Source organism: Nyctereutes procyonoides, unplaced genomic scaffold, assembly GCF_905146905.1.
Source record: "Nyctereutes procyonoides isolate TBG_1078 unplaced genomic scaffold, NYPRO_anot_genome, whole genome shotgun sequence".
Lineage (NCBI taxonomy): Eukaryota > Metazoa > Chordata > Mammalia > Carnivora > Canidae > Nyctereutes > Nyctereutes procyonoides.
The window spans coordinates 83589830-83602089 of record NW_026575140.1 but is presented as its reverse complement, the minus strand read 5'-3'; the positions used below and the strand labels follow the sequence as shown (position 1 = coordinate 83602089).

Here is a 12260-nt window from a genome sequence, read left to right as displayed (position 1 = left end):
ACCACCCCATTACTTAACTCTCCGTGGCTGAGTTAAATTTAATTGAAGGATAATTTGAAGGATAGAAAATAAAGCGTGATTTGGTGTTACCGCAGCCAGTAGCAATATTTGCTTTTCCACCTAGACACAAGAGCCTGTCCTAGAGGCTGCCTCCGCGGTGTCAGGGGCTAGTGGCATACTGCCTTTTTTTTCCAGCTTTCCCGGCCTTGACCACACCCCCCAATTTAAGGAGGCAGCTCTATTAGGAACATTATGGTCTTTGCATCCTCTATAGCCATCGAGCGGAGGATTCCCGCAGGTAGTTGGAAAGAGACCACAGACATTGAGGGAACCTCACTCAGGACCTTTCCTTCACCCAGTCTCTCCGGCAAAGTAGTAAGTGAAGTGTGAGTTTCTGCCTAAAACTTTGCTATTTTCCTTCTCCTTTCCCTTTTCCCTTTTATTTTCTTCTTCTTCTTCTTCTTCTTTTTTTTTTTTTTTTTTTGGTTTCATTCCGGGGAATTAAACAGCAAATTGATGGGGACTTTCAGGATACCAGCGGGTTTTCTCTTCCTCTTTTCACATTTTTCTAGATTTTCCATTCAATTACTTAATAACAATTTTCAAAAATATTTCTTTCACATTCTTAAAATAGTCTGAAATCAAGAGTGCTTCACTCTTTTCCCTGCTTTATAGAAGCAAAAATCACACACGTTTTAGATACTCACAGCTTACTTGTCAGAAACTCTGAATTTTCTTCGCATATTGGAGCAGTTCCAAAGAAATAAAGCTGTAGTTAAACATAGAATTCCTCTTTTTTTTCCGCTTTCACTCCTAGCAAGCCTATTGCTTGCTTGCTTTCTTTCTTTCTTTCTTTCTTTCTTTCTTTCCTTTTTTTTTTTTTTTTTTTTTTTGCCTAGCAGCTTAATGAATTATTATAGAGAGGAAATTGCTACAGGTTTGGATCTTGTAAGCCAGACCAGCCAGGTTTTTCTGTGTTTGTTTGTTTGTTTGTTTTTGGGGGGTTGGTGCTTTCCCCTGTTTTGTGACTCCTCCTTCTCCAATATTCTCCTGTTTGGGGGGCTGTAGTTGAGAAAAGGGGAATCTTGAAGTCTGGGAGGCATCTCTTCCCTCCACCGCAGAGCTAGACTTCAGGGGCACTGCCATGGAACGGTAGGGGGTGTGAATGGCTATTTCCCTGCATTCGCTGATTTTTATCCTGCTGATTTTTATCCTGCGATGCCACTTTGTGGCTTCTCTGCTGTTAAAAAGTCCCTGTTACCCCCACCCCTTAAAGTAGCATTTTACGTGAACAAAGTGTTCCAAAAGATTCTGGGTGACTGAGATCAAGGCATTCACTTGTAGCTTTTCCTTACTGCCTTTTGGGTAAGATACGTTTTTTTAAAACCATTTCCCCCCTTACTTCTTAACCATTACTGGGCAACTGAAAAGAGAGATATTGGCTAAACAACAGTAAAAACAGACTCGAAAATCATAATTCTGGCAGTTCCATTTGACTTGTAAAATGACTGACAATTTGACTCTTCATCGGTTGTGGCTCTGGGTTGCTCTGGGTTGCGTTGCCTCCTTATTACTAAAAAGAAAACCTTTTTCTACTGCGGGCATGGGGTATGCGTGGAGGGTTGCTGGGTGCCCACTGTTGCTATTGAGATTCTTACTTACCTGTTCCTGAATGGAGGGAACGGACAGCTAATGAGTTAATGTCTGCAAAGTGCTTTGAAGATGAAAAGCCCTTTTCATGTGTTCAGTGTTGTAGTTATTAATATTAATATTTGAAGAAGCATGCTGCTTCTAATTGTAAATCAACAACTTCCATCCTTGCCAACTCAGTTGTGAAAAAACAAACAGTCAAAGCAGCCACACAGCCTCTTCCGTCCTGGTTCCGCTGCTGAGGACGAGGGAGGCAGAGAGTCTGATTGCAGAGAGGGCATCTTTGCCTTACAGGCTCCTTGCAGTGACGTGCTAGGGGGTAGAGGCGCCATGAGGTCCAAGAGTAGAGCCCGGAAGAAGGTGGGTAAAAGGTGTCCTCCTTCCACACCTGGTCATCTGTGACCATGGAGAACTGGTTGAGAGCATGGACCTGGGCCAATTGCCTGCCTTGGATTATAATGCGGTTCAAAGACGAGTAGGGTCAGAACTGGAATCAGCGCTGGATTTGGAGTCAAGACAGTGGATATGCATTTGGGTTCTATTAAGGATTGGCTTGGTAACTGAGAAGAGGTATTGAACCTGACTGTGCCTTCTTTTCGTCATCCCTAAAAAGCGAATGATGATTTGTGCCCCACCTATTCCACAAGGATGAGAGAATAGGAGTAAACAGGATAAAGAGTAAAAGTGCCAATCTGGTTGAGGAACAGTCTGAAATAATATTGTAACAAATTGGGTGTATGGGTGCAGGTCCCTAGGGGAGAGTGAGGCAGAAGACAACCAAATGGGAGGGAAACAAATAATTGCATTGATATTCCTCTCTCTGATTACACCCAGAGCCTCAGTGTACAACCGAATTTCTCACTAATAATTCCGCCACTCCTCCTGTTTTTATTTATTGATGAACAGATCTGTTTTCCACAGCAACTCTCCTTTTCTAATTACCCATCGAAAATTCCCATGTCTTCATCAAGCAGCTGAAGGAAGGGTTACATCTCAGAAGCTGAGACCATCCCCCACCCTTGGTTTTCTTTCTTTCTATATGGAAATTTAAAATATTTGGTATTTGAGCAAACTTAATGTGGTATGCAGCAATTTAGTGGCATTGGAAGCAAATTTTGTGAGTTTTCAGTCTGGGGAAATGCTGGTATGAAAACAAGTCATTTTATGCCTCTTCATCTTGTTTGTCCCTGCTCTACTGGAAATTCAGCTTTAGGGAACTCCACCTTTTAATCTTGGGGACTCTGGGTATCATACCTGGTTTCCTCCACTCTACCTGGGAAAGGATGATAATTCCTAATATTTATCAAGCACTTGGTATGCTCTGGGGCCCTTGCTGAGTGCTTTGCACAGACTACTTCATTCAATCTATATCTCGGGCCCTTGCTGAGTGCTTTGCACAGACTACTTCATTCAATCTATATTGAAATATTTAAGGAATAACTCTTGTTATTCCTGTTTAACAGATGAAGACATCGAGGCTTGGTGACATGACCAGTTTAGAGGTGGGACCTGAATAGAACCACGGGAATGTGAGTCCAGACCTTGGGGGTGGCACCAGATCTCATAGGAACTTTAGTAGCTTTGAGATACTTACACGAGTTTAGGTTGGATTTTTCTGCGTGGACTCACAATTGGCTCTTATCTGGGAGAATACTGTGGATCAGGCCTCTTTTCCAAAGGGAGATCCGTGGATCAACTATTCATTGTCAGAGATACTGACTATGTAAAAAAGCTATCTGGTTGACCAGATAGCAGATGTCTCCTTGAGTCTCTCTTGTGACAAGTATCAATTGAATTTCTGTGCTGTGACCAGTCTTGTGTTGGGTAAAGTGACAGATACAGAAGGAATAATTATGGAAGTTCCATTTCTAAAATCAACATAATTTTATTTTAGGGGGCAAGATCTTGCCTAGAAAGAGGTTGAAAATAATAGACAGGGATCCCTGGGTGGCGCAGCGGTTTAGCGCCTGCCTTTGGCCCAGGGCGTGATCCTGGAGACCCGAGATCAAATCCCACGTCGGGCTCCCGGTGCATGGAGCCTGCTTCTCCCTCTGCCTATGTCTCTGCCTCTCTTTCTCTCTCTGTGTGTGACTATCATAAATAAAAAAGAGTTTAAAAAAAAAAAAGAAAATAATAGACATGTCAGCGTTAAGCTATGTGACACAGTCTATGAGTATTGGGACTTTAGATGGCCAGAAATGGTGTCTAGAGCAGGGAGTGAAATACATTTCTCACCAATTTCGCTTCTCATAGAAGAAGATAGATTTGATATTCCAGTTGACCAAGGGCTGCTTCTATCCAAGAACTTAGAGGAGAATGTTTGGATAATACTTACTAGAAGGAAAGTCAAGAAGCAACCTCTTAGTGAGATGTCAAGAAAACATTCTCTGTGGGGGAAATAAAATCTATAAATTTTCAACGATGTGGGAAAATAGAAGCCCCCAGAATTTAAGTCTTTTTTTGCATTTAGATCCTTTTTACTCTTCATTTTGAGATCATCTCAGGTGCATCAGAAGTTGCAAAACACAAACCAGAGCGTTTACAAAAGACTTAGGTCCTTTAAAATTGTGAAAAAAATATACTGCAAATTAGTTTGCTTCATCATCTTTTGGTGCCCCCAGTGATCTTTAATCCAAAAGGATTCCTGTCAATGGGGAGAGAACAGCGACACTAGTTTCTTGACATTAGAGGCTAAGTAACTAAAACCACAGGTTCTTAGGAAAGGCAAGAAGCCTTGTCAGATGTGGCCATCGCGTCTGGCATGTGGCTTGAGAGACAGGGACAGGTCCCAAGCTGTACATTTCCCTGGCCAGGTTTGTATTGTAGCTCAGATAAAAATCAAACTTCTGCTCAGCCTGTTGCACAGATGTCTTCTTGCCTGTTTCTCAGTGGGCTCTGCCTCCTGAACACCTGCCTTGTTATAATCACTCATGAATTTAACCAAATTTACCCAGAGGCTTCCTTGCTACTCAAAGTGTGGTCCGCTGAGCTGCAGCGTCAGCGTCACATGGGATCCTGTTGGAAATGCAGATTGTCCGGCTGTACTTCAGAGCTGCTGACTCAGGGTTTGCATTGTAACACAATTCCCAGGTGATTCCTATGCAAATCAGCTGGGGAAGTGTGGCTCTAAAGAAAAAAGCCAAAACACACAAAAAATTAAAAACACAAACAAAAACTTGCAGTATTTCCATAGCTTCGTGAGGTTTATATCTAGTTGCTCAGGTGTTACTCCACAAAAGATGGACATATATTTTATTTTTTATTTTTTAAATTTTTATTTTTAAATATTTTATTTATTTATTCATGAAAGACACACAAGAGAGAGACACAGGCAGAGGGAGAAGCAGGTTCCATGCAGGAAGCCCGACGTGGGACTCGATCCCGGGTCTCCAGAATCAGGCCCTGAGCCGAAGGCAGATGCTCAAGCACTGAGCCACCGAGGCATCCCTTGGACATTTATATTAAAAAGATATTGGTTTAATTCGAGAAGCTACAATATTTCCCACTTTGTGCCATGTAATCTTTCAGTGAGTTTGCTCCTCACTGTAAGAAAAATGCTTACTTCTTGGTTTTATGCATAACAATGGTACAAAGAGATTACCATTCAACAGAAATTGTGGCATTCTTAACTAATGCCTACTCAACCTCTGCTTATGGAAGGGAATCCTTTTCTGATTATTTAAATACGAGTCTTTTAGAAAAAGAGGCAAGGGATTTAGGCCATCTGGGTTCTATCTAATACCTGAATGAATAGCCTTTGCTGCTTTGGGCACTAAAAATAATAATTAATAAAAACCACTATGACTATGAATGAATGAATGCTCATTAATGTCAGTTGCTGTGACAAAATAGCAATAAAAAACCACCACCACTATTTGTTGACATTTTATGTGTAAAGCACGCTACTATGTTTATTTTATCCAACCCTCTACAATGATCTTGAAAGGATGAGGATTATTATCTCCAATTTAGAGTTGAGGAAACTAAGACTTGATGAGGTTAAGAGACTTGCCCATGGCCTTATGCTCAGTAAGGAGCTACCGGCTAACTCAGTCTATAACTCCAGAGCTCTTTATCGCTGATAAATACTTAACCTCTCTGAGCCCAGCTTATTCAAATAAAAAATGGTGGGTTTGATGGATCTTTTCCAACTCCAAAATTGACTGAATTCGCAAAATCTCTCTTTCTTTAAGAAGGGCAGCAAGCTGCTTAACATTATATTCAGAAATTTGAACCTTACAATTGGGGCAGTAAAACAAATGAAACAGCACCGTGAAAATCACAATCTGACATAGTCCAAGAAGTTGCTTGCTGGATTTGAGAGATCTAAGGCAGCTGGTGTCTTTTAGTTCACTTTGAAAAGGGCATTATTAAAATCTATCCCGTTCCCCTTTCATTGTTCTTGTAGTATCTACCTCCATTTATGACGTCTTTCAGTTTTGTTGAGAGCTTCTTAGGAGCCAGAACCATATCTAAATTCTAGATTATATCTAATGTGCTTCACATGCTGTGAGTTGAGAAGTAATTTTTAAAAATTCTAGGCTCTTTAGGGATTTCTTTGGCAACATCCATCGGGTTAGAGGTGACATTTGTAGTCTTGCGGACCTTCTTTGGATTTGACTTGGCCAAGAATCTCATATACCATGACCTCCGCTACATCTGTCATTGTGAAGCAGGGAGCACTTAATGTCATTTCTGTAGCTAACCTTTTTTTGTTTCTATCTCTTTAGTAAAAAAAAAAAAAAACAACAACAACAACACAAAAAACAATTTTAATTTATCTATTCAGCTATTCATAAATAACTACCATCTATATGGTGGCCAATTGTGATCATTTGCTGAGTTTCATGGTTAAATATAGAATTTGAGGAATGATGTTTGGAGACTGGGCTTGTGGACACTTTTCCTGTAAAACAGTGTACTTAAGGTTACCTTCAGTCTTCCAGAGGATGCTCCCACGTGAAGCCTGATTGACTAGAGAAAGTAGACTATGAGTTTCTGCTAAGTTACAGAGACTGGGGCTGATGTTGTGGTCATAAAATTCCTCTCATTTAAGAGCAGGCAGGTTTTCATGTATTCCCTTGATGTTTATGAGAAAGAACTCCATTCTACCCACTGTTCACAATGCCATTCCAACAGTGTGACTGGGAAGGATTTGTTTCCACAAGGAGGAAACATAAAATGGTCTACGAGGCACTCCTTATTTCCTAATTGCTATGGTACAGCAGCCTAAAACTGTCTTATATTCTCTCTCTTTTTCAGGACATATTAACGGGTTACTCCTTGAGGAAGGGCAAAACAATATACTCTGGTAATAGTATGATAACATGAGTGTATTTTTAGTCTTCCAAGAAAGATTGGTTGAGCTATGTCAATTCATACAGAACTTGAAAGTGTTATGCTTAGTTAGGAGATGGGGGTGGTTTAGAGAAATAAGAGATGGATATGAGTCATGTTCATGCCTCTATTCAAGCAAGGCTTGGAGCACTTATTATCAGTGAAGCGGGGGAGAAACAAGACTGTGATGTTAGTTGTACCCTGAACTGCTGCTTTGTGAATCTAGGGAAGGTGGTGCATTTAGTTTAAGACACAAAAGCCAACGACCCATAAATCAGAATGCTGCCTTTATGGGTCAGGGCTGGCTACTCAAAATAAGAAGGAACGTTTACTACTGTAACACTGAAATACCCAGTCAAGAAAATGAAGTTCTTACAGATTTGGGACTGAGGAAGAGAAACCATCTCTAATTCTTTGAACTGTTTCTCTTTTCTCTTTATTGCAACCACAAAGTTTGCTTGGGAAACTATCTACATACGCAAAAATTTTACTTCTTGGGAGAATTGAACTTGGTAGCTTTTGTTACAACTGCAAGATTAAAGGAGAGATCTACCAAAATGATTTGAAAAATACCAATGAACTACTCATGAGAGTTAAGAGAGAAAAATGATACAAAACATAGATAAACTTGTCAATCTGGTACATTCATTAATTTAAAGAAAAGTATGATTCTGCTTGAAGTTAGCATTAAAGAAGTGTAACCTCAGGGTTACATATGGACACATGTCATCATAGGTGATGGCTCTTTTTTGTTCCAGAGATATCTTTATTCTCTTGGATATACTCAGGCCCTGAGACAAACTGATGCCCATTCTAACTCCATTTTATGGACAGGTTCTTTCATTCAATTAACAAACGCATTGCATATAAAAAGGCAGTCCCTCCAGGTTTTAGGGACAGAAATAGACATCTATACTGGAAGTACTCTGAATCAAATAACAAATACCAAAGTAGGGCACATTGTTACAGTGAGTCCCATGGACAAGGGTAGAGAGTGCCCATCTAACTGCCTGGGAGGTTCAGGCAAAGCTTCCTGAAAGAGGTGATGCCCACACTGAGTCTTTAAAAACAGATTTTTCATTGCATCCATAAAGAAGAAACTCAAACTACTCATTGGAGATTCAAGGTGTTGCCTTGATGACGTGGATGGCAATGTTTTTAGTTTGGCAAAGGTTGTCATTTTGCTTTAAATGGATAGTCCTTTTGGAAGTCAAGCTCTTTTTCTCCTGCGGTTTAGGCCAAAGTGTGTCTTTTTAATGCCAATGAAGGGGAATCCTAAATTTTTGATATTAGGAGAGATCCTAATTGCAAAATCTATTTAAATTCTGCACAGCAAATTACCTTATCTATGGGTCATAGCCTTATTCCACAGTTGAATCCTCCACGTGCCATCTTTATACCTAGCAAACATTGTAGTCATGATTCCTGACCTATGAAGTTAACAGGAAAGACAGGAGGGTAAGGTCAAATTTAGAACACCATACCGTTGTTGGTGGCTGTATAGTTTTGGCTTCTCTGTTATGGAAGGTAGTTGGCATACATTCTTTGTCCCAACAATACCACTTGTAGGTATTTAATGAGAAGAGAAAATATTTTAGGAACTTTTATCATGACAAGGAGTTGGGGACAAATTAATTATACGGTAATAAGAGGCTCATTAAGAAAAGAATAACGCATACATAGAATAGAATACTCGATAGCCATAAACTTTGGAATGTAGAGTCATATTTCTTGACATAGAAAAATGTTCATAGCAAATGTCAAATGTCAATGAAAAAAGCAGATAAAATAGCATGCAGATAATTATATCACGAAGGTAAAATTATGATCATATGTATATGTTATATCTGCATTTGGAAGGACACATTAGAAAAGACCCAGAGGAATGTTGAACAGAGCATTAGTATAATCAGCTCTAGATGGTGGGATTTCGGGTGATTTTGGCATTCATTTTAGACATTTCTGTATTTTTATTATAACTTCTTCAATAAATACATATTATTTTGTCAAGAACAATCATTTTCGGAAAAAAAAAGTGTTTAAGTGTAGTTTACTATTTCCCTAAAGGCATAGTGTTTCCTTGAAGAGCACATAACCCAAAATGAAAAACTGGCTGATGTCACAGTGTTCATCTAGAAATGCAGCCAAGCAGGGGCAGAGTTGATGTGAACTGGATTCGGCCTTTGTGAAGGCTTCATCTCTTTGGGATTTCCTGCTCCTGCTCCTTGGCCTGACACGCTCCCCAGCCTCTCTGCACCCTGGGCATCACTCACCCTGCCCTGGGGGGATCTGGGTGAAAGGCAGCCTCAGCCTGCAGGTCTGGCCCAGTCATTACACTTGTGGAAGAGGGTAGAAAGCTCCAGAAGCAGTCGGTAGCATGCTTTTACCAAGAATAGAGCTCTCCCCAGAGTCCCATAGAAAACTGTTCAAAGTCCATTATTGGACTGATACACCCGCATAAACTAAATTGTTATCTTTTCTGTCCTCTGCACAGATTGAGCATTTTTTTTATCTGGAAAATTCAGGAGAGTGAGGAGAGAAAAGTCCAGGAGAAGGTAGCTGAAGACCTAGAGTCAGATCTCAGCCTGGTTGGTTTACGGCATTGCCTGTGTCCTACTCCTTATCTGTAAAAAAAAAAAAAAAAAAAAAAAAAAAAAAAAGCGGGGGGCTTAAATGAGATAAAAGATGTGTACAAGTTTTCGAATTTAGCTCCTAGAGTCATCAAGTATCTGTGTGCCCATCTCCTACAAGTGCGGGCACAGGGCAGGGGTACAGAGTGAAGACTCGGCCAAAATCCTTGCCCTGGGGGGGCTGAAATTCTAATGGGCTGTGAGTGGTGAGACGACAGCTAAGTGTCTTATGGGGTAACAGAAAACGCTTCTGTGATAAGGTGACATTAATAGTGAATGCTTGGAAATGGATCATGCAAGAAACCTTTCTTTTTTTAAAAAAATATTTATTTGAGAGAGGGAGAGAGTGCACGGGAGATGGGGGACAGGGGAGAAGGGGGAGGGAAAGCAGATTCCCTGATGAGCAGGGGCCCCCCACTCCTGGGCTCCATCTCACGACCCCCCTGAGCCGAAACCAAGAGTCGGACACTCAGCCGACTGAGCCACGCAGCAACTACCCCCCCCAAACCTATTATTTCAAGTGGATCTTTTAATTTTTAATTTTTTATTCGTTTTTAAAGATTTTATTTATTTATTCATGAGAGACACACAGAGAGAGAGAGAGAGAGGCAGAAACACAGGCAGAGGGAGAAGCAGGCTCCCTGATGTGTGATCTCAGGTCTCCAGGATCACGCCCTGGGCCAAGGGCAGTGGCTGAACTGCTGAGCCACCCGGGCTGCCCAAGTGGATCTTTTTAATCCAGACCTTTGATCTCTTCAGATTCTCTGATTTGAGAACCAAATGTATATCTGATCCGCTTTACATTTTCAGTCTTGTGAGACCAAGTTGTTCTTTCATTTACTAATTAAAAAAAATAATGAATTTGCTTATACCTCCCTAGTCTGTCTTAAAGTCTGGAGACACAAAAATGAAAAAGGCACAGTGCCTGCCTTCAGAGAGCGCAGAGTCGAGCGGTAGAGGCAAACAGCAACAGGTGTTTGTAAAACACCGCCTATGCCCAGTGATAGAGACACAGGCCGGGATCGCGGAGCCAGGGCAGCCAGCCCCGGCTGGGGGGACGGGTAGGGTAGGGGGCTCCTGGCCCCAGCAGAAGCGGGTACATGGCTGAGGAGCAGGGGGCGGAAGGGCATTTCCATCAGAGGTGATCACATGCGAAGGGCAGGGAAGCCAGAACTGGCCCCCAGAGCCCAGGGCGAGTTCCACATTATAGGAGCAGAGGCGGGGGTGGCATGCAGGGAGCATGAGGCCCGAGGGCTGGGAGCACTGCTCCTGGAGTCCAGGGCAGCATCAGACACATTAATCTGCTGCTCAGCCATTGCTGGTGCCATTCGAGAAAAATAATCTCATCCCTTCACAGCTCTGTTATCAGGTGTTCGGATCATTTCTGCATTCCGACAGGCCTGTGGATGCTTCGAGGCTGCAGAGCAGATCTTAAATCACACCCGTTATTTTGTATTTAGGTAATAAACGTTTATAATGCCAAAACGAAGAAAGCTGGTCCAGCTGATGCTTAAGGTTATGTGGGAGGGAATTCTCTTTGGCCAACAAGGCAAAAAAAAAAAAAAAAAAGTATCACCCAGACACTCCTTTTGCTTTTTCTGAAAGGGTTTTATGTCCCAAGCAGCTGTTCTATGTCACAATCTACAAGTGGAAAAAAGGGTGAGTTCTTTTTTTCTTTCTCCAAAAAATAATACAGCAGTAATCCATTCCTGTCCCAGAGTTATTTCCTGAGATGAGAGCCCTCGAGTGCCCTGGCAACTCCCTCTTTTCAGCTTCCTCCCTGGGTGAAGGGCTTTTCCCCAAGGGAAGTGTCATTCATATAACGCAGCCGCAGGAATCCAGCGCTACACGGAATGCACCATATGTGAGGCCATAGGTTTCCTCCCTCACTTTGTCAATTGGAAAGAGAAAACATATTTCCACTGAACCTTTCCCCAAGCCCTGTTGCTATGAGGAGTGCTGTCTGGCTGGCAGATTGAAACTCTTGATGCCCTGGAGCTGGGCCCGCTTCAGGACAGGGCTGCCACTTCCAAATCTTTTTTATTCCAAATTTATAAACGAAATAGGAATTCAGAAGAGTAAAGGTCTTTGTTGCTTGTGGAGTATAGAGATGATCCATATGGCCATGTGGTCACACCTCTCACTGGGCCATCTTCCATGATTTCCCATTTCCCACACCCAACAGAAGGGACTGCTTATTTTTTTCCGTATTGTTGGTACTCTGTTCATCACATTCTATTATGATTATAGGTAAGTCTGTCTTTTCCACTGCCTGAAGGTAGACACTGTCTTTCCCTGCCTTATTCGGAGTCAGAGAGAATGTTAAGGTCCATGAAGTCAGAGATCTTTGTTTACCAGAGAGTCCCAAATGCACAGAACAGTGCCCAGCACATGGCAGCTATTTACTGAATGGATGAGCAACTTTCCAACAAAAGTTCTTTACTGTGTTTGTTGAATGAATAATTGAGGTCTGTGATGACTCAGGGGATCTGTGGGACCTTTTCGGAGGACGTCGGGGAGGGCTTAAAGGGACAGCCCGGTGCTCCAGCCCGGTGCTCCCGTACCTGACATTTTCCAAAGGTCGAGGCTGCCCTGGAGGGAAGACCAAAGGTACCCCAGGGAATCTGATCATGGTTAATCCAT

The 12260-nt window shown here is 41.9% G+C and overlaps 1 protein-coding gene across 2 annotated transcripts in view; it reads left to right on the top strand.

The window, feature by feature from the left end:
• Positions 1-320: 320 nt before the first annotated feature.
• Positions 321-12260, top strand: part of ETS1 (ETS proto-oncogene 1, transcription factor) — a 131031-nt gene continuing 119091 nt past the window's right edge. The window contains exon 1 of one of the 2 annotated variants that reach the window (XM_055306516.1): positions 321-375. The gene's annotated coding sequence lies outside the window, so the exon portion shown is untranslated. Of the gene's footprint in view, positions 387-12260 lie in introns of both variants that reach the window. The other variant, XM_055306517.1, reaches the window with a different exon arrangement.